The following is a 19270-nucleotide window of genomic DNA, read 5'->3' on the forward strand; positions in this document are numbered from 1 at the left end:
TGAAGTATGAAGAGTTACAATAATGTTCATCATAATCAAAACATTATATTTAATGGACATTTTGTGCTTTATTTTAAGAGTATATAGCCATAGGACGGTGTTTGCCATTAATTTCCAACCATATATGCATGTATTTTTATTTTATTGGGGTGACCAGAATGTTTGTGTATTGCAACTGGCGTGGTAATTTATTGAGTGACACTAGTTGGTTGTAAACTGTATGCTGAATGTAGATGTACTGAAGGACTGGGTTTTGTGCACTAAATTAAATGTGCAGCTTCTGGCAGCCATATACGTATATTGAATGGCTGCTGAAGGCTTTGTAGTGTGTGTGTGTTGTGTGTGTGTGTGTGTGTGTGTGTGTGTGTGTGTGTGTGTGTGTGTGTGTGTGTACATTAGGGACCCACCGATTATGCTGGCATAATTATGAGCATAATAGGTGCCTGAAAGCATTGAGCATAATGCTAGCATAATAGGTAGAATATTTGTGTAATAGTATGAATTCTAGCTTATTAAAATAGTTATCACAGAAAGATCGATATACTCTAATAGAAAAATCAGTAACTCTAATAGAACAATTAAATAGCTGACTGTTCTATTAGAGTATATCGATCTTTTCTGTGATATGCAGTAAGTTAGTGCTTCAGCCACTTATCATTTATCCATAAACTGAAAATTATTAGCAGAGCATGAGAACTGAGGCATAAATAATTGAGCATAATTTGAGCATAATAGGTAAGTATTGAGCATAAATTTGAGCATAATAGGTAAATTTTTGAGCAGTGCAGCATAGCTATAGCATAATAGGTAAAATTATGAGCATAATCGGCGGGTCCCTAGTGTACATGTGTGTGTGTGTGTGTGTGTACATGTGTGTGTGTGTGTACATGTGTGTGTGTGTGTACATGTATGTGCCCGTGTGTGTGTGAGAGAGAGAGAGAGAGAGAGAGAGAGAGAGAGAGAGAGAGAGAGAGAGAGAGAGAGAGCAGTAGCTAGTGGTAGAGCATTGGCCTGGTGGGATTCAATACATGGTTATGCCCAGTTATTGTTATACTTGATGACCTAGTTGGTGTTGATTAGGTGTATTATCAATAAGTACTTATGCTGAGCAAGAAACTACTCCAGGATCCAATCTACCCAGCTGCTTGGACCTAGGAAGTAATGTGAGCCCACCCAAGTGATCAAGTGTGTCATCATTAGTATTACTGGTGAACATAATAGGCTTAAGATATTAGGGGATTATTTGTCATTGACTCTATGCTTAAGTTGAACAAACATATTGACTCAGCACATTAACTGAAAAGCAAACAGTTCTTTAGCTTTCTTAAAGGGGACCTTACTATCTCCATGCAAACATGCATGGAATAGTAAAATTTTTGCGATGCCTCTGGAGTGTATATACTTCACACTTGTTTATAATGAAAGTCATCAACCACTTGTTGGTCCATTGTTTGGATCATTTTCATTATTTTTATTTGTCTATATATGGTAAGCAGTCATCTGCAAACAAGCTACTACATGAAGAAACAGTATCAGGTAGTAGTGATATAAACAAGAAATAACAAGGACCCCAAAACAGTTCCTTGCATGCACTGGGAGCCTCAAACAATATATCCAGTTTATTTGATAATCCCTTGAACAATTTAGGTGGTAACCCATCTGGACCCATTTTTTAAAATGGGTCAATATCATTAGGGTCATTCCATATCAAATCAACCAGGAATTTAGGGTCACCTCTCAGATTTTGACGAAACTTTGTAGTACCTGTGATGCTTATCACTCATGCAAATTTTTAGCTCCATACACCCCGTAGTTTCTGATTTATGACCACAAATAGTTTGAATATTTTATGAAAATTTGCTCCTGACCATCTCTAGTTACAAAATCAGTCATAACTTTGCATTGTGTGAACATTTTTAAACACAATTTTCACTGATGGAAGACCTGTTGATTGACCTTTCCAGTGATCCCTAAATTATGGGATATACACTTAATTATGGTTCAAAAGTACTGTATTGAAAACTTTAATTCTTTATATTTTGAAAATTGCTGCTTAAAATTCTTTGAATATTTTTTGAATAATGATTGGATTGTGGCCTATGTTTGATAAAACTTTTGTGGTGGGACCACAATGAGTTCAAGAAATATAATGAATCATGTTGTGGTATGTAGTAGAATTTTGTAGTCTATTATTGCTGTATGGGAGTGTACACCTCCAATAACCACTAGCAACAAGGCCATACCAAGTTTGTCTTACAGAGTGAAGGTGTCTAGGTACATGTGCAACCTGTATTAGTGACCACCTGTATTGAAAAACCATCTATGTGCTGCAGTTACTTTAATTGGATATTAATGTATAGCACCAAAGCATCAACTCTTTCTAGCAAATCCAAAAATAGACAAGTTGACAGATCTGACCTGACAACCATGTGTCCATAAACATATCATGTGAATGTTGTACTATCTCTTCAGAAATACCTTCTTTATTAAGTTGAATCCCACTGTACTGGACTTAGCCCTATTTAAGTTGTGTATGTGGTTGCATAGGTACACACAACAAATCTCCTCAAAGGGATACCTGGACACCTTGATAAGCAGGATGCCTGTTTGTATTCCCACTGTAGTCAGTGGCGGATCCAGGGGGGCACAGGGGGCACATGTCCCTCTTCCTCTCCAAAAAATCACAAAAGATTGAGATACTCCAAAAGAGCAGTCAGTCAATTACTCTAACTTCCACGGTAATTGCAACTTGCATCTGTAGCACCAACCCATGGACATAATTATATGTAGGCTTAGCTATATAGCCTGCTAGGAATTTAAATACATTTGGTTGTTTGCATATCATTCTATATACGACAACTTACTTTGGATTTGTAACTGAAATCATGACTGCATGATCCCTATAACTCTTTATCAATGAAGATTACTTAGAAAGCATGATTTATTGGATATTTGTGCTTAAAACTACCCTACATCAAAATTTTCAGTCATAAGATACCTGTAGCTTCCAAGATTCTGTGCTTCTGCTTTATAGCTACCTACTATGCTGGTCATGATGAACCCCTCTTGCCAAACCCTGGATCCACTCCTGCTAATGGTGCACATACATTTGGACCAAGATGGTTTCTGTAATATGAGCACTGTAGGGGTTTTACCATATACAAGCATTACATGCACCTCAATGTGTGAAATAAATTACTAAATTACTTTACACTCATGACCACTTTGAAGATATTAATCATAAATTCATGCACATACTCACGCAGGATGTAAACATGTTGATTACATTTTCGTGTGCATTTGCCTGTACTGATCTTCAAAGCATGAATGCAGCAAAATACTTTGCTAAACCATTTATTACTTACAGTACTATAAATCACACATTGAGGTACAAGCAAGTGTTCATAATATAAAAAACTCTTGGTACAAGTAATGCATCTACTGTATACAGTGTAACTCTTCTATTCACTGAGCCATTGATAAAGTGAGAAACCACATACTTGTCTTGGGTCCAAACGTACCTACAATTATAAAGTGAGATCAAGAAAACATATCTTGGATATCAAGGTGTCTGGGTATCCTTTTTGAGGAGGTCTGTTGTACCTATATAGACATGTATGTAACTTGAATAGTGTGGAGTGGGGCTATGTATGTAAGTGCACTATGGCAGGATAGTGCGTTTACACTAGTAGCTCCAGCTCGGTACGGTACAGCACGATACGGTACTCTACGTTTTAAGTGCGCGTTTACATTGGTAAGGAAATAACCGTGCTGGGCAAGTTTATACATAAGCACGTGATGGCTAAAGTATCATCCTATGAGATGTCCTCGCGTTTTCAAGCTTGTTTCAAGCTGTTGCTGTCGTACAAGTTACCAGCAATCCGTTTGAGGGACAATATCAGTGGCTACTGCTCGATGGACAGCTCATTTCAAGTCGAACGTGGTAACTGGACTTTGTTTCACATTTGGCCATGGTAGAAGCCATCGTATTTACGTACAGCAGCCAAGGATATAGCAAGGTTTGTTTCAATTTGTCTACCGTGCCATGCCGTACCGAGCCAGCACGGTTGAAGTAGCAGGGCCAGGCCAGCCTGGCACATAACAGTTTGGCTCGGATCGATACCCATTTACACTAGCAAAATTAAGCATACCGTGCCGTGCTGTACTGTACCGTATCACTAGTGTAAACGCACTATTAAAGTATTTCTGAAGAGATGGTACAACATTCACGTGTTTGTGGATGCATGGTGATCTCATTTAAAATCCACCTGTCTAATAAGGACCATTTTTGGATTTGCTAGAAAAAGTTGATGCTTTGGTGTTATACAGTATGTACATTAATATCCAATTAAGGTTACGGAATGCGTGGGCGGAACAAATTACAAAACCTGCTTTAAACCAAGCAGGGATAAATAATTTCAACAACTGTGTTATGTTAGCAATACAACTAATTGTGCTTGTTTGTTTTCACTACAGAACAACGACTGTTCTTGGGTGTGTGGTCTACAATAGAACGATGTTTTATAAAAACGCGCCGCCAAAAACCAGACTAACAGATTACTGAATCCTTATAATTTCAACACAAGTGACTAAACAACTAAAATATCTAGGTCCTGTGGAAGCGATTTTTTAAGTTACTGGTAGTATAGACGTTTTAGTAATAGTTAGACACTCGCAATAGATGTCTTCGAGGATTTAAAAACCTGAGGTGGCTTCAATAATTATTATTGACGTCACCGATGGTTTTTAAATCCTCGAAGACGCCTATTGTGAGTGTCTAAGTGTTTTAGACAATGGCGTAGAGGCAGTGAGTTAGTATAGAGAGTTCCCATTGTAAACACCTAGGGTATTTCAGCGAGCGAAGGATGTGAGGTCGCACAAGCTCGTGCGCAAGCCATGAAGCGCGAATAACTGAAGATTTGTAAAGTCGATAAAAAGTATGTTTGAGGCATTATAGATACGTGTGAATGGCAGCAAATGGGAATAGCCAGTGCCAACATGGCTGTCTTGCTTGGTCTACAGAGCGTGCTTTAATATGGCGAAGGCCACAAACTGAATTAATGGCTTGTACCACGATGGTCTATAAATCCGTTGAGCTACCCACGATAACAGCGTACCTGAGTGTAATTTCTTTGTAATAATCTGCTCGCAATCGCTTGGTGTTTAGAGTAAATTATCTATACTCGGACACCATGTATACTCGGACACTCGTTCTCGTAAACTGCTGGACGGAATCCTACGAAAATTGTTTTGGAAATACCTTGTATATAGCCCAACTATACCTCCAATTTTGAACCAAAACTCTTGTTTGATTGTTGTGCTAGACCACATCAAAGTCGTTGCTCAAAATCATATATTCTCGGACAAAATTCAAGTATTGTCGGACACCGGTCAGTAATCCTACATCAAATACTTTAAAGATTTACCACCAACACCATCTGTAGGGATGTTTATTAGCTATCAGCAGAGCTATAGTTTATTTCTTTCTATCTCATTTGCAGGAAGCTGTGATCGGAAATATGCGAGCATGTCACCACCTCTATTCTCGGACACGAGCTATCAGCTGGTTCTCGTACACGGTTATATCAAATCGTACAAAAATTATTGTGGACATACTTCATACATAGCCTATCTCAACCTCCAAGTTTGAGCTAAAAAGCTTTTATGGTTACCTAACTAGAGCGGATTAAAGTTTCCACGAGAAAATTAGTATTTTCATTTTTCTCGGATAATAACCGATGCTTCCTACCCCAAATAATTTAGCCACTTTCTACCACCACCATCTGATAGAGCTGTTCATTGGCTATCAGCAGAGCCATAGTTTATTTCTTTCCATCACCGTAATGGATAGTTATGATTGGAAATATGTGAGTATGTAATTACATCTATTCTCGGACACATCGTTTCTGTGCTGTCTGATTGAATCTTGGCTCAAGCTATTTCTGGTGAATTTTTTAAACTTTTTATTGACTTGAACTACTTTAAATAGCATGTAATGCCAGTGAACTACCTTTTTGCATCACCAGAAATAGCTTGAGCCAAGGTTTAATCAGACAGCACAGAAACAATGTGCCCAGAATAGATGTAATTACATACTCACATATTTCCGATCATAACTATCCATTACGGTGATGGAAAGAAATAAACTATGGCTCTGCTGATAGCCAATGAACAGTTCTATCAGATGGTGGTGGTAGGAAGTGGCTAAATTATTTGGGGTAGGAAGCATTGGCTATTATCCGAGAAAAATGAGAATACTAATTTTCTCGTGGAAACTTTAATCCGCTCTAGTTAGCTAACTATAAAAGCTTTTTAGCTCAAACTTGGAGGTTGAGATAGGCTATGTATAAAGTATGTCCACAATAATTTTTGTACGATTTGATATAACCGTGTATGAGAACCAGCTGATAGCTCGTGTCCGAGAATAGAGGTGGTGACATGCTCGCATATTTCCGATCACAGCTTCCTGCAAATGAGATAGAAAGAAATAAACTATAGCTCTGCTGATAGCTAATAAACATCCCTAACAGATGGTGTTGGTGGTGAATCTTTAAAGTATTTGATGTAGGATTACTGACCGGTGTCCGACAATACTTGAATTTTGTCCGAGAATATATGATTTTGAGCAACGACTTTGATGTGGTCTAGCACAACAATCAAACAAGAGTTTTGGCTCAAAATTGGAGGTATAGTTGGGCTACATGCAAGGTATCTCCACTCCAATTTTCGTAGGATTCCGTCCAGCAGTTTACGAGAACGAGTGTCCGAGTATACATGGTGTCCGAGAATAGATAATTTACTCTACTGATGTGCGAAATACTAATTGTCCACAAAAGGCTAATTGCATTACTTTAGGCCACATTGTGGTTGTAAACAACTGTCGGGTGTCTTACCAGTAAGACACCTGATACCAGGTTTCTTTGCAAATAAGAGACCTCCACACATCAAACGAAACACTGCATGCCATTGTCTAATCATAGGTCTAATTGAACTTTAGTAGTTTTTTCGGGTGAAACAAGCTCTTTGAAGGCTTGTATCCGAGTCACTGGAAAAACACGCCAAAAACGCTTCCACAGGACCTAACAAATTTAATATACAGTATCACTATGCCCCAGAAAAGCCAATAGAGCCTACAGCTTTTGCTGTATTTGGCGGCGGAAAAACATGGTAGTGACAGCTGGAGCTGAGCGATGTTGTGTTACTACAACAAATTGTAGTGTTCCACCTGCCTCAAACTACACTGTAGCTACATAAAAACATTAAATGAATAGTTTCACCTTCATTTAAAACTTTTCACGCTGCTAGACTGGTTTTATGGGCTTCTCAAAAAGTATCGATAGGCATTCGTGTTACTACAACAAATTGTAGTGTTCCACCTGCCTCAAACTACACTGTAACTACATAAAAACATTAAATATGAATAGTTTCACCTTCATTTAAAACTTTTCACGCTGCTAGACTGGTTTTATGGGCTTCTCAAAAAGTATCGATAGGCATTCAAAATTTTGAATGATTGCCCGTGACTATACCGTAACCCGAACTGCAGCACATAGATGGTCTGTCAATACAGGTGGTCACTAATACAGGTTGCACTGTACCTAGATACCTTCACTCTGTAAGACAAACTTGGCATGGCCTTGTTGCGAGTGATTATTGGAGGTGTACACTCCCATACAGCAATAATATTCAGGCCACTGCATACCACAACATAATTCATTATATCTCTTGAGCCCATTGTGTTCTCACCACAAAAATGTTATCAAACGTAGACCATGACCCATTCATTATTCACAAGAAAATTCGAAGAATTTGAAGCAGCATTTTTCAAAATATAAAGGATTAAATGTTTCAATACAGTACTTTTGTATCATAATTAAGTATATATCCCATAATTTAGGGATCACTGGAAAGGTCAATCAACAGTCTTCCATCAGTGACATTTGTGTTTAAAAATATTTCCATAGTGCGAAGTTACAGTCGACTTTGTAACTACTGAGAGATGGACCAATTTTTCATGAAATATTCAAAATATTTGTGGTCATAATCAGAAACTATGGAGTGTATGGAGCTTAAAATTTGTATGAGTGATAAGCACCACAAGTACTATATACACACACCAAATTTTGTCAAAATTCGAGAAGTGACCCTAAATTCCTGGTTGATTTGACATGGAATGACCCATTAGTAACTAAGATTATTATACCATTAGCAATTCATTTCTATATTGGACTATAGTGCCAAATGTGTATCTCTGATAGGCATAGCATTGTGATCTTTAGTAACTACGAGTAATAGGTAAACAATTGCCTACAATATTATGCACTTGCCCACTTGACTCTAGTCCTGCTCCATGACACCCTAGACATTATTATCAAATCCCAGCCTGAGTAGTCCCACATTAGCTCACCCTAGGCCTCCAAAACTACCTTGCAATTTCCTGTAGGTTTGGACTGAGTGTGACTGCAGGGGCGGATCTAGACTTTTTAAAAGGGAGGTTCCACTCTGGAATCTGGAGGATTGCAACTGATTCAGCCTAGCTGTAAGTCGGAGACCAAAAAAAAAAAAAAAGTCCATCACCTGCTGACAATTAATAGCTGCCCCTCAGTCACCATACATGATAGATACCCTCACCAACTACATTAACTCCACACATAGCCTGCCACACCGGCTACCCCCTTAAGATACTGTAACTGCTCTATTAGAGTATCTCAAGTAAGAGAGGCTCTTTCAAAGGGGGATTCCATGGAACCCTTTGAACCCCCCCTGGATCCGCCCCTGGACTGAAGCAGAGAGAGCTCCACCTTCTTAGCTGCTCTGGTGTAAATCCCCAATTCAAGCTTATGTACTCTTTTTGTTAGAATGATATCCTGGGGGAGAGTAGGTGGAAGGCCGGCTCTTTCACTACACCCAGCCCTTCACAGAGGCTCACAAGAGTTGGGAAGCACGATATGCACAGTGGAAACATGTTTACAAAGACAACTGCACATGCATGAACTTCAAATGCTGCTTCCCACCTACCCACCTATACATGCAATAACCTTAACTGTATCTATAAACTACATAGCTAGTATGCCCTTTAAAGTTTATACAGTCTGCTAGATATATCAGTGGAGTAGCTAAGTCACCACCTATATACTGAGTCGGAGGTAGTGAGGATGTTTCATAATGTTTACAGAGTTGACTCCAAGTTATTATTTATTATTATTATTATTATTATTGTTACTGAGCAGACAGCACAGCTGATATGCTCAGGAAAAGAAAAGCAATCATAAAATGAATTTAGCTACGTAGTTACAAAGATTACAGTTATTGAGTTCTATACAATGTTTGCAGTTCCGCTGAAAAAGAGTCAATATCATTTCCGTTTTATTCGGCCAGTTGTTTTACTTTCTGTTGCTTTATGTGTGTTTCCAGGCATTCAACCTCTTGGTCTGAATAAATAAAAATAAAACACGGAGCTTATTTGCGCTAATTAAATTGTGAACCGGGAGGATCGAGGCCATACGATCGCGAGACTAGCAATCGGAACAGACGCCGGAAAGTCTGAGAACAGACGAAGGTCAAGATAAGCCTAAACCAGCATTGTCCTTCACCCAGGATCGAGGTATTCATTAATGTGACGTGTACGCTAGTAACTGATTAATATAAAGTGTGTAGCTTCAATTGATTCGTAGCTTGCCCAGTAAGGCTTGCAGACTTGATTATAGGCCCCTGTATGTATGTTGTAATCAATAAGGCGTTTTTAATCAGCCTATAGAGGGAGTTCAGCTTTCGTCGTTTTTGAATATCTACGGCTATGACTATAATAATAATTATGATGATTTAATAAGAGCCCGGCTCTGAAGAGGGGGCGGGTACCACATGGCCCTTCAACTTTTCAGAATTAAACTGGTACTCATTTTCTTCGTTAGTGTACAGAATGATTAACAGCACGAGAAACCATCAGAAGAGGGTGGACACGATATAAGCGCTACTGAAAACTATTACCGTTAATTGAATACTTCTAATACCAAGACTAAAATGAAGTGATTAAAACTGTTTAGCAACAATCACACTAATTTATCTTGTGCTTCTTGTGACAAACGGAAGAAAATGAGTACGAAGGTGTCTTATTTCCTGCTTGATTCTCCATGAGGACACATTAGCAGCGTCCGCTTTCCTTTCTTTAATTCCATGGGAGCGAGCATAGGAGGCACATAATACCTTTCTTCGACGATTTTTGGGCTCGAATACAAGCTTCTAAGGTGTTTCTAGAGTGCAACGCATCGATTCCACCGACAAACTTACTGCACACATGATCCTCTATAAATTCAAAGAGCGATTTACGTGCCGGGAAGAGTGGGGCAGACCGGCGAAATATACTAAACATCCAGCACACTTTCAAATGGTACTTATTTAAACTTCGCTGAAGGCTTAGTTATACTTTTAATACAAATGTATGTGTTCACGTGCGCATGTCCACCCTCCTCTGAGAAACCATATAAAACGCATGTGTAATAGGAAGGCGTGTACCCCATGTAACATAATATATGCGCTTCCGATTCACATATCATTGCCAACACACTTTCAAATGGTACTTATTTAAACTTCGCTGAAGGCTTAGTTATACTTTTAATACAAATGTATGCGCTCACGTGCGCATGTCCACCCTCCTCTGAGAAACCATATAAACGCATGTGTAATAGGAGGGCATGTACCCCATGTAACATAATATATGCGCTTCCGTTTCACATATCATTGTTCAATTGACAGAAACATTAGTTTTAAATGGACCTATCAATGTATTGCCCCCCTGAAGGGTAGTTAACGTCTTGGGACTCGCATACACTATCTGAGACATCTAAATTATTATTTAGAAATCCCAAATCCCGAAACACATACAAAACATAGGTTATTCTCTGTTTATGAGTTCAATTACGGCAGCCACTCTATACAATAATTCTAATCAACAGTGCAAAGTACGCCTGTGCCTCTTCTGAAGTTACTCCGATCCCCTCTTAGTTACTCTCTTAGGTGTTTCCTGTACAAGTAAAACTTGAGCATCATGGTAAAATCGAAATCAGTATTATAAAATATTTTTGAATACAGAAATATTAACATTTTAAAAATACCTAACTATTGAAACTCTCGTACACCATGTTGGCTTTTTGCGTAAGCGTTGACTATCCTCCAATCCCCTTGGGCATACATGGGGATATAGTGGGGAGTTGACACAGCCAAATGTCAAATGCCCCACAGTAGGGCAAACCTATAGTGCCAAATCCCCTCTGTTGGCCCCAGTTGTAACACGGGATTTGACATTGCATAGAAAGTTACAACAAGAAACCATCAGTCAGTCAGTTACTGAGTCTAGAGTTGCACCGATAATCGGATTGGTTATCAGAAAAACCATGTATCGGCTGTGTTCTTTGTATATTGGTATTGGATCAGCACCATGATGAAAAAAACAGCAGATACAGATATATTTATGTATTTAGAAATACATGCTCATGTGCACCAAATGATGTTTACAAATGCATTGGGTTTCATTTTCCTATATTACAACATTGTTATTACTGCTTCAGTGTACTGTCAGCTGTTGTTGTAGCAATACTGCCACCAAGGAGCAGCCAACCTTGGGACTCTCGTACACTGAGAAATCCAATTAGAAATCCATTAAATATTTAGAAATCCCAAATCCAGAACCGCATACAAAATAGGTTATTCTCGTTTCCGTCTGTTTATGAGCTCAATTACTCTATACAACGGTTCAAATCAATAGTGCAAAGTACACCTGTGTCTCCTCAATTTCCTCTGATCCCTTCGAGGTGTCTTATTAGCAAAAACTCGAGGTAAAAACATCACAATAAAAATAAAAATTTAAATTATATTGTATTTACAAATATATTTTAAATACAGAAATCTTTTTGAAATACTTAAATATTGGGTACACCATATTGGGTTTTTATGTGGGCACTGGCTACTCCCCGACTGCCACTATAAACAAGCTAAATTGGTCCTTTACAATCAATTTCTTTGTAAAAATTGCTACAAAATAGACATGCTGTGTTATATCGGATTGGCTACATTTATTGGCTTGAAAATAGTATCCAATATCGGCTTCCAGAATATCGGAAAAATCTCATATTAGTCCAACACTAACTGAGTCAGTTAGTCACTAGAAAATTCTGTTTTTTAAATTCCATAACAACTTTTTGGAAGTGACTCGGCTCAATCTGAAGGCTTGTTTGGGCTTAGTTTTATCTAACCAATACTGCCTCCTCATCGTCATCAGGGAAAAGTGAGGTTGGTTTTTGGGTGATGTTTTTTCATACGCCACGCCCAAACCTTTGTGGTCCCTACTGTACAGTGCTATCATACTGTATGATATGTAGCTAAGTATAATACTGTACAATATAAAACACTAGTCTGCACTTAAAGCACTGAGATACTGTACTAGCAGCCTACTTGCACTTTCATTCCGAAAAGTCTATTAGTAAGAGCATGTCATGCTCCCATGCATTGTACATATCCAACTAACCACAAACTGATCAACACCCATGCAGACACACAGGGCCCTATTGATAGGCTCCTGCAGCTCAGTTCATACCTGCATTTATATAATGGTGTTGTCAAACGTGTTATCACTAGCTACAGCTTTATCTCTTTCACTCCCTATCCTGCTAATGACTGCTATACTCCTCTACACCTACTCTATGTGTACGACGCATGTATATATCAAGTAAGAAATTGTGGTCACGTGAATGAAGGTCTTCTCTTTATGTTTAATACACTTCACTGCAACATTTAATCAACATTTGTTTTCTGTAAAGTAAAACATTGTATCTTGGGATGTCTGCTCTAGCAGGTGTTTGAGTGTAGATACCACACTGCATTCACCATTGGCCACTTTCACTTTCAGTATCCTCGCTACAATTCCAGTGTATTTTTATTAAGCACCTACATAAATTAATTATTGTGTGCTTGTTATAGCTCAATATTGTTTGTCGCACGCAATCTCTAACCCGCTTGTTGAACAGAAAGGCTGACTCAAGTTTGATAACCTGGTTGGCCTGTATTGAAAGTAACCCGGGACAGTGTGAATGAGGTGTTAGTTTGAATACTACGAGGAATGCTTACAGCTATTAATGAGTAGATTATAGCTAGCTATTGCTATCAAAACAAGACTAAAATATTTAATATGCTTCCATTTTCTGGGGGGAAGGGACATGCCCTCAGAACCCTTATAGTAAGAGCATGTTATGCATGCTGCATACCAACTATACTCAGAAACCATGAGTGGCCCACCCGACTCAATCTGACCAGCAAAATAAAGCACTTCTAGGCGTATCACCATCAACCCATCTATGGTCAGGTCCTGCACTTGTCTGTCTACTGTCGATTCTGTTATTTTCTGTTTTTATTATTATTATTTTCTGCATATTTTACAGGCTTAGTAAAATGATTTTTGTAAGGGTGTCACTTCACATGTTAGTGTACTATCAAGTAAGTACCGAAAGATGAAGGTACAAACTTAAGCATGCTTTTATGCAGTCATTTACTATGGCTGTGAGCAGGCTAATAATAGTTTGAAAACTTATAATGGAGTACTGACTCAGGTGCGGTCTTGAGCCAAATATAGCACTCGGCCTTGCCTCGTGCTATATTTGTCTCTTGGCTATACTCTCGTGCCATATTTTCCATACCATGGTGCTTTAACTAGTATATAAAATCCCATTGTTAATTTAGCAAGAATGTATTCAAGCACAAGGCATACAATACAATATAGTTTCTTCAATTTTTTTCATCTGTCATTTGGGGGTAGGTATAAACAGTGGACCTGGGAACTGGAGATCCCACAAGGACCCAGGGTCCCAGTGGACCTCCAGAGACCCAACTTTTCATGGAAATTTACGTACTTTGCAATGTTTATACATATTCTGTACTTTTACTAGACACCTCTGCTAGTCACAGTGGCTAATCTCACTTGGCCAACCCACTTTCTGTTTGTTACAATTGTTCACACTGTGTTTAATTCAATTAGAAATAACAAGCACCTCTGAAAATTGGCCGCGGTAAGCTACTCGTGCTGCACAAAAACACGCTAGCCTATTTTATCCCCAGTTAAATAAGTTCATTTCACATGAAAATGACTTCAGTGAAGCAATTACTACATGCAGCTTGATAACAGACGTCATGTGGTGAAGGCAATGACCTGATGGAAACAGTTAATACTACAGTTATTGAAGACATGTGGCCTACAAGGCACTTATAATTTCTAGGCATTGTGCAAGGAACCGTTATGATGACAGGACAAAGAAAGAGTGATCTAGGCTATTTGAGACTAGCCACTGTGACTTGTAAAGGTATCTAGTACAAAGATAGAATGTATAAACATTGTTAAGTATGTAAAATTCTCAAAAAAGGTTCCACAAAACACATGGTCCTTGGGTCCCTTGGTCCTTAAATCCATGGTCCCTCAGTCCACTGTTTATACCTATCCGTCCACCTAAAAACCATATATGAACAACTGGAATGTGATAGATGAGTGCCTAATATATGTATCCATTAACAGCTTTTTGATGCCAGTTTCCTTATATGGTCAAAGGGAAATTATTTGGTATAGAATCAACACAAGTGCAATGAATGGCTTCTGTACTTGACAAACTGTCTGACCATATTAGCCTGCAATACAGTATGGTATGTATGGTATATTAGATCATGGAGGTTTGTGCTTTCTTTAAAACAAAAGATTGACCAGAAATCAGCCTCATGGTGCCTTGGCAGTATTTTGGTAGGTATAACTATGCCCAAAAGTGCAGCACTTCTACAATTATATTTAAATTATTCAGTATCATATTTAAATTATTCAGTGGATTTTTCTGGTGACTGCCTGACTTACTTATGCCTTCAGACAAGCATAACTTGATAATGGCTGAGGCCATCGACGTTACTTCAGCCCAACAGGTTCCTCTTGGCATACCACAGTACGTGCGATACACGCATCATGGGCTTACCTTTCTTCTCCTTTGTGTCCCATTTCTAGCCCAAGGTGTCAATTCGCAGTAGTGCAGTGACTTTCCTATTTTTGTAAATAGAATCGTCCATATTTTCCATGGTAACTGGATTGATTGCAGAAGTGCTTCTTGTACTGTTTTTCATATGTAATGCTGTGTAATGGGCTGAACATAGCTAAAAGTGAAGCACTGCACTTTTGAGTCGGTAATGTGGTACACAGATAATCCATATTTTTTTGTGGTGACTGAATGGATTGTAGCTGATTTTCATTTGTAGTGCTGTGTAATGGGATGAACATACATAGCTAAAAAAAAGGTTAATGGCTACTTCACTTTTGAGTCAGGAATTGATAGTTGAGGCATGTGTTCAGATGAAGCATTACCTCTGGCAGTATTCTTATTTTTTGATGCAGTATGTACCAAGTTCAACAGTCATAACAAGGTTACAAAAAAAGTAAACAAACAAGTGTAGGGAAACAAGGGAGGTTGCCTATACCTACAGATATACGTACTAGTGGACATTCAACATCTAATTCAGTAATCGGTATAGACTGGAAATAGGAATTAAATGTCCACAAGTATATCTGCAGGTGTAGGCAGCCACCTACTATTATTTCTATGATCCCTAATCAATTCCTTATACTTGTAATATTATGTAATCAGCAATGGTTGGATTATCATCAGTAATTAGGTGGTTTAGTACTGAACAGTGCTCTTAACAGTTGTGACAACTTTGCAGAAAATTTGCCAAGTTCACTGACCATGTAAAAGATTCAGGCAAATTTTTTGGTCACGAATAGTTTAGTTTTCTGTGAATCAAGAGAGATACCATCTAGATGGTCAAGGGAAGTCATAGATCTCTGTAATTTCATGCTTCTTTTTATTCAGCCATGCAGGTAGAATTTTGGATTTTTAGTTGAGGCATGATAATAGGTGACAGGCTCAGGATCAGTCATAACACTCCAGGAACTCTCATTCATGCACTTCACATGCCAAAAAGAACATTTTGTTAAAGCAACCAAATGCCTATATTTGGTCACAACATCAGATAACCTGGATTTCTAGTGTCTCTGCAGCATTGCACTACACTAGTGGTGTACAATATAATTATATTAATTATCCCGATAATTATTTGGATTATCAATTAGTAATTGTTATAACATACCATGAAACTTGTATTCTAATTTGTAACACACACAAACATACTGGTTTATAAAAACTAAATGGTTGTGTTAGTACAGTGTTACTACTGTTTTGTGAGGTATGAGGTGTGCATGGATCAAAGATTTGCAACACAGAAGGAGGCATGAACTACTGCTTCCCATCCAGATCATAAGTATTCCAATATTCAGCAGATTTATGGTTTATTTGTGGTGGTGGTATGATATAATATGGTTCCTTTGAAGTACTTAGTGGCCAGACTGCATGTGGTGCTTATCCATATTACAACCACTTGCTTACTGGTATTATACAACTGATTTGTAACACTGGCAGCAGCCTTTGATCTGCCTACAAACCACTTATCATACTGTATGGTATTTAGTACTGTATAATAGAGATCATTACTTTCTTCACAAAAAAATATTATTGATCAGAAACCAAATAATCGAGGGACACACAGCTGCAAGGTAAGACAAGCCTGTATGGATTCAGCAATAACAACAGCTACCAGACAAGAATGATAGTGGGATACAACTGTAAAATAACAATCCAGCAGGGAACAAAACAGCAAACACAGCTGCCCCTCAACTCCTCAGATATGATCCACCCATAGGGTTCAGAAATGATAGATAAACAATCACACAACTCAACAACAGGTAAATGCCAGTAGAGTATACCTATATAGCCTTATTACAATTTCTAAGTGTGCATCAAATATGAATCACCTATCACCATAATGTGAATAACTGTGAATCAACACTTACATGTGCATGGTAGAGAAAGAAATGGGACACAAAGGTGTGTAGGCAGAAAGGTATGTCTTGAGCCTAAGCAACATCAAATAGTAGTTATGCTTGGCTCACGGCATCAGCCAGTTAGTCAGTACATAGAAATTTTAAATAAAAAATTTCATTGAAACTTGTTGGAAACATTTTTGAAGACGCGTTTGCCATGAAGGAAAATGAGGCTGTTTTTGGATGATTTTTTTTTGCAGGAAAACCTTTAAGATCCCTACTAAACAGAGTACCATCTAAATTTAAAACAAAATACACATAAGAAGTATCTTTCAGCTGTTCTCTCTAACGTTTTCTTATGATTATTCTTTAGCTGGCACCTGAGTATCAAAGATTCCACTACTGGTTAACAATCTTGAACAGTCTGCTTTATAATTCAGTCAGCTTTATAATCTCTGAAATGTTACCAAATTAAAAACATTCCTAAATGTTTGTGTAAAAAAAATTTTTTTTACACTAAATAATTAGTGCCTTTCTTTTATTTATTTTAAAGAAGCGGCTACACCAACGGTCATAACAATGATACAAAAAAGTAAACAAACTAGTATAGGGAAACAAGGGAAATCGCCTACACCTGCAGATATGCTAGTGGGCATTTAACATCTAATTCAGTCATTGGTATAGACTGGAAGTAGGAAGCTATGTTTTTGGTATTATGGAAGTTTTAATGCCCCTTGTTCATCATACTTGTCATTATGCTATTTGCTACCAATCAGTAGAAATTGTATAGTGCCACACCTGACTGCTCTATTAGAGTAACTCAATGCCACTAACTACAGCATAGCTGAAAATTTTCGAGGGACAAAACTGTCATGAAACTGTGTAATATAATTTTTTGCATTTTTTAATTCATGGAATTCTAGAAACAATTTGTGAACATTTTTACATTGTTTTGCTAAGGTAATAGAATATGTAACTCCACACATTTCACGATTGTAGTAATGCTAAATTGAAAAGTTTCTTCCCTCAAAAATTTCTGTCTATACGTATATGTAATAGGATGGATGGCTGTGGTATTCGGGATTAATAGTGCGAGCATTGTAAACAGGAAGGAGTAAAATAGTGTGAGGCAAAGCCGAGCACTATTTCCTTCCTGTTTACAATGCGAGAACTATTAATCCCGAATACCACAGCCATCCGTCCTGTTGCAAATTAATCCGACAACCATAGCAACTGTTACTAGGCAACAGAAATTAAAAAATAACCACTGCAAAAGTCCAATCACACTTAGCAACCGTTGCTTTAGTCTCAAAATGACTTTTACCTTAGCAACGGTTACCTATCAACCATTGCTAGGCAACCATATTGTGTCATACCTTGGGGGCATCTATCACTATGGTAACAATAGTTGTCAAATCGGACATTTACTTCTAATATAAACACACCACGCTATTTTAGCCAATCAAATTAGTATTATAGATTTTTGTCATGGGACCTTGACAAACAAGTGTAATACTAATTCTATTGGCTAATCGCTTGACGTATTTCAATATAATACGTCCAGCTGCTATTGAGAGTATTATACAGTAACACATTCAGTTGTTGGATTAAGTATGCTAGCTGTCACTAAAGCTCAAGTAAATCATCAATAATCTATTAGACAATCAATAGATTCCACTGAAATCAATCTGTTGTGCTGAGGCATACAAAGTCACATAGCTACATACAAACTAGGTCAGGAGTTATCAATATAATATCCATGTTTAGACTACAACAAGAAATTTGATTGGCTGATCTACATCCCGTAGAGCTACACTCATGTCCAATAGAGACCACGCTCTTAGGCGATACGAAACATGATAATTATGCACCTGTAACATTGGCAATGCATGGGCAATTAAATGGCTAGTAACAGCCATGCTGAAATAGAGGGAGGTTTAATGGGCTTGTTTGTACTAATCAACACTGCATTTCTTGTTTACAAGGAGCTATCAAGGCACAACAACAGCAACAATGAGTTGTGGTCAGGTATTTCAAACATATAGCACACGCCTGTAACATTGGCAACGCATGGGCGTTTAAATGGGTACCAACAGCCACGCTGAGGAGGTGTAGAGGGCTTGTTTCTAGTAATTAGTGATACATTTCTCGTTTACAAGCAGTTGTCAACTCAAGGTACAATAGCGAGGTGTAGTCTAAATAATTTAAACGTCAAGAACCACTGGGTTCTACAGGATTTAGAAAACCCTCAGGCCCTTAGTAGCACGCTTGAACGCTACAGCCCAGGGCCTTTGAGTTTTCTAAATCCCGTAGAACCCTGGTTCTCGATGTCTAACTATTATTTAAGCACCTTGATAAATATTCAGTATTTCATTGAAT

General features: G+C 38.0%; 1 protein-coding gene and 1 long non-coding RNA gene across 3 annotated transcripts in view; one reads left to right on the top strand and one right to left on the bottom strand.

Moving 5' to 3' along the window:
* Positions 1 to 3337: 3337 nt before the first annotated feature.
* LOC136258664 (uncharacterized) lies at positions 3338 to 7489 on the bottom strand. Its single transcript, XR_010702915.1, has 3 exons — positions 7431 to 7489; positions 7278 to 7376; positions 3338 to 3603 (listed from the first exon to the last, which is right to left on the bottom strand). It is a non-coding gene; the product is annotated as an uncharacterized lncRNA (long non-coding RNA).
* A 2002-nt stretch (positions 7490 to 9491) lies between these two features.
* LOC136257624 (uncharacterized) overlaps positions 9492 to 19270 on the top strand; it is a 153390-nt gene continuing 143611 nt past the window's right edge. For both annotated transcript variants that reach the window (XM_066050876.1, XM_066050877.1), the window contains exon 1: positions 9492 to 9604. The gene's annotated coding sequence lies outside the window, so the exon portion shown is untranslated. The remainder of the gene's footprint in view (positions 9605 to 19270) is intronic.

The sequence above is a fragment of the Dysidea avara genome, chromosome 6 (genome assembly GCF_963678975.1).
Source record: "Dysidea avara chromosome 6, odDysAvar1.4, whole genome shotgun sequence".
Lineage (NCBI taxonomy): Eukaryota > Metazoa > Porifera > Demospongiae > Dictyoceratida > Dysideidae > Dysidea > Dysidea avara.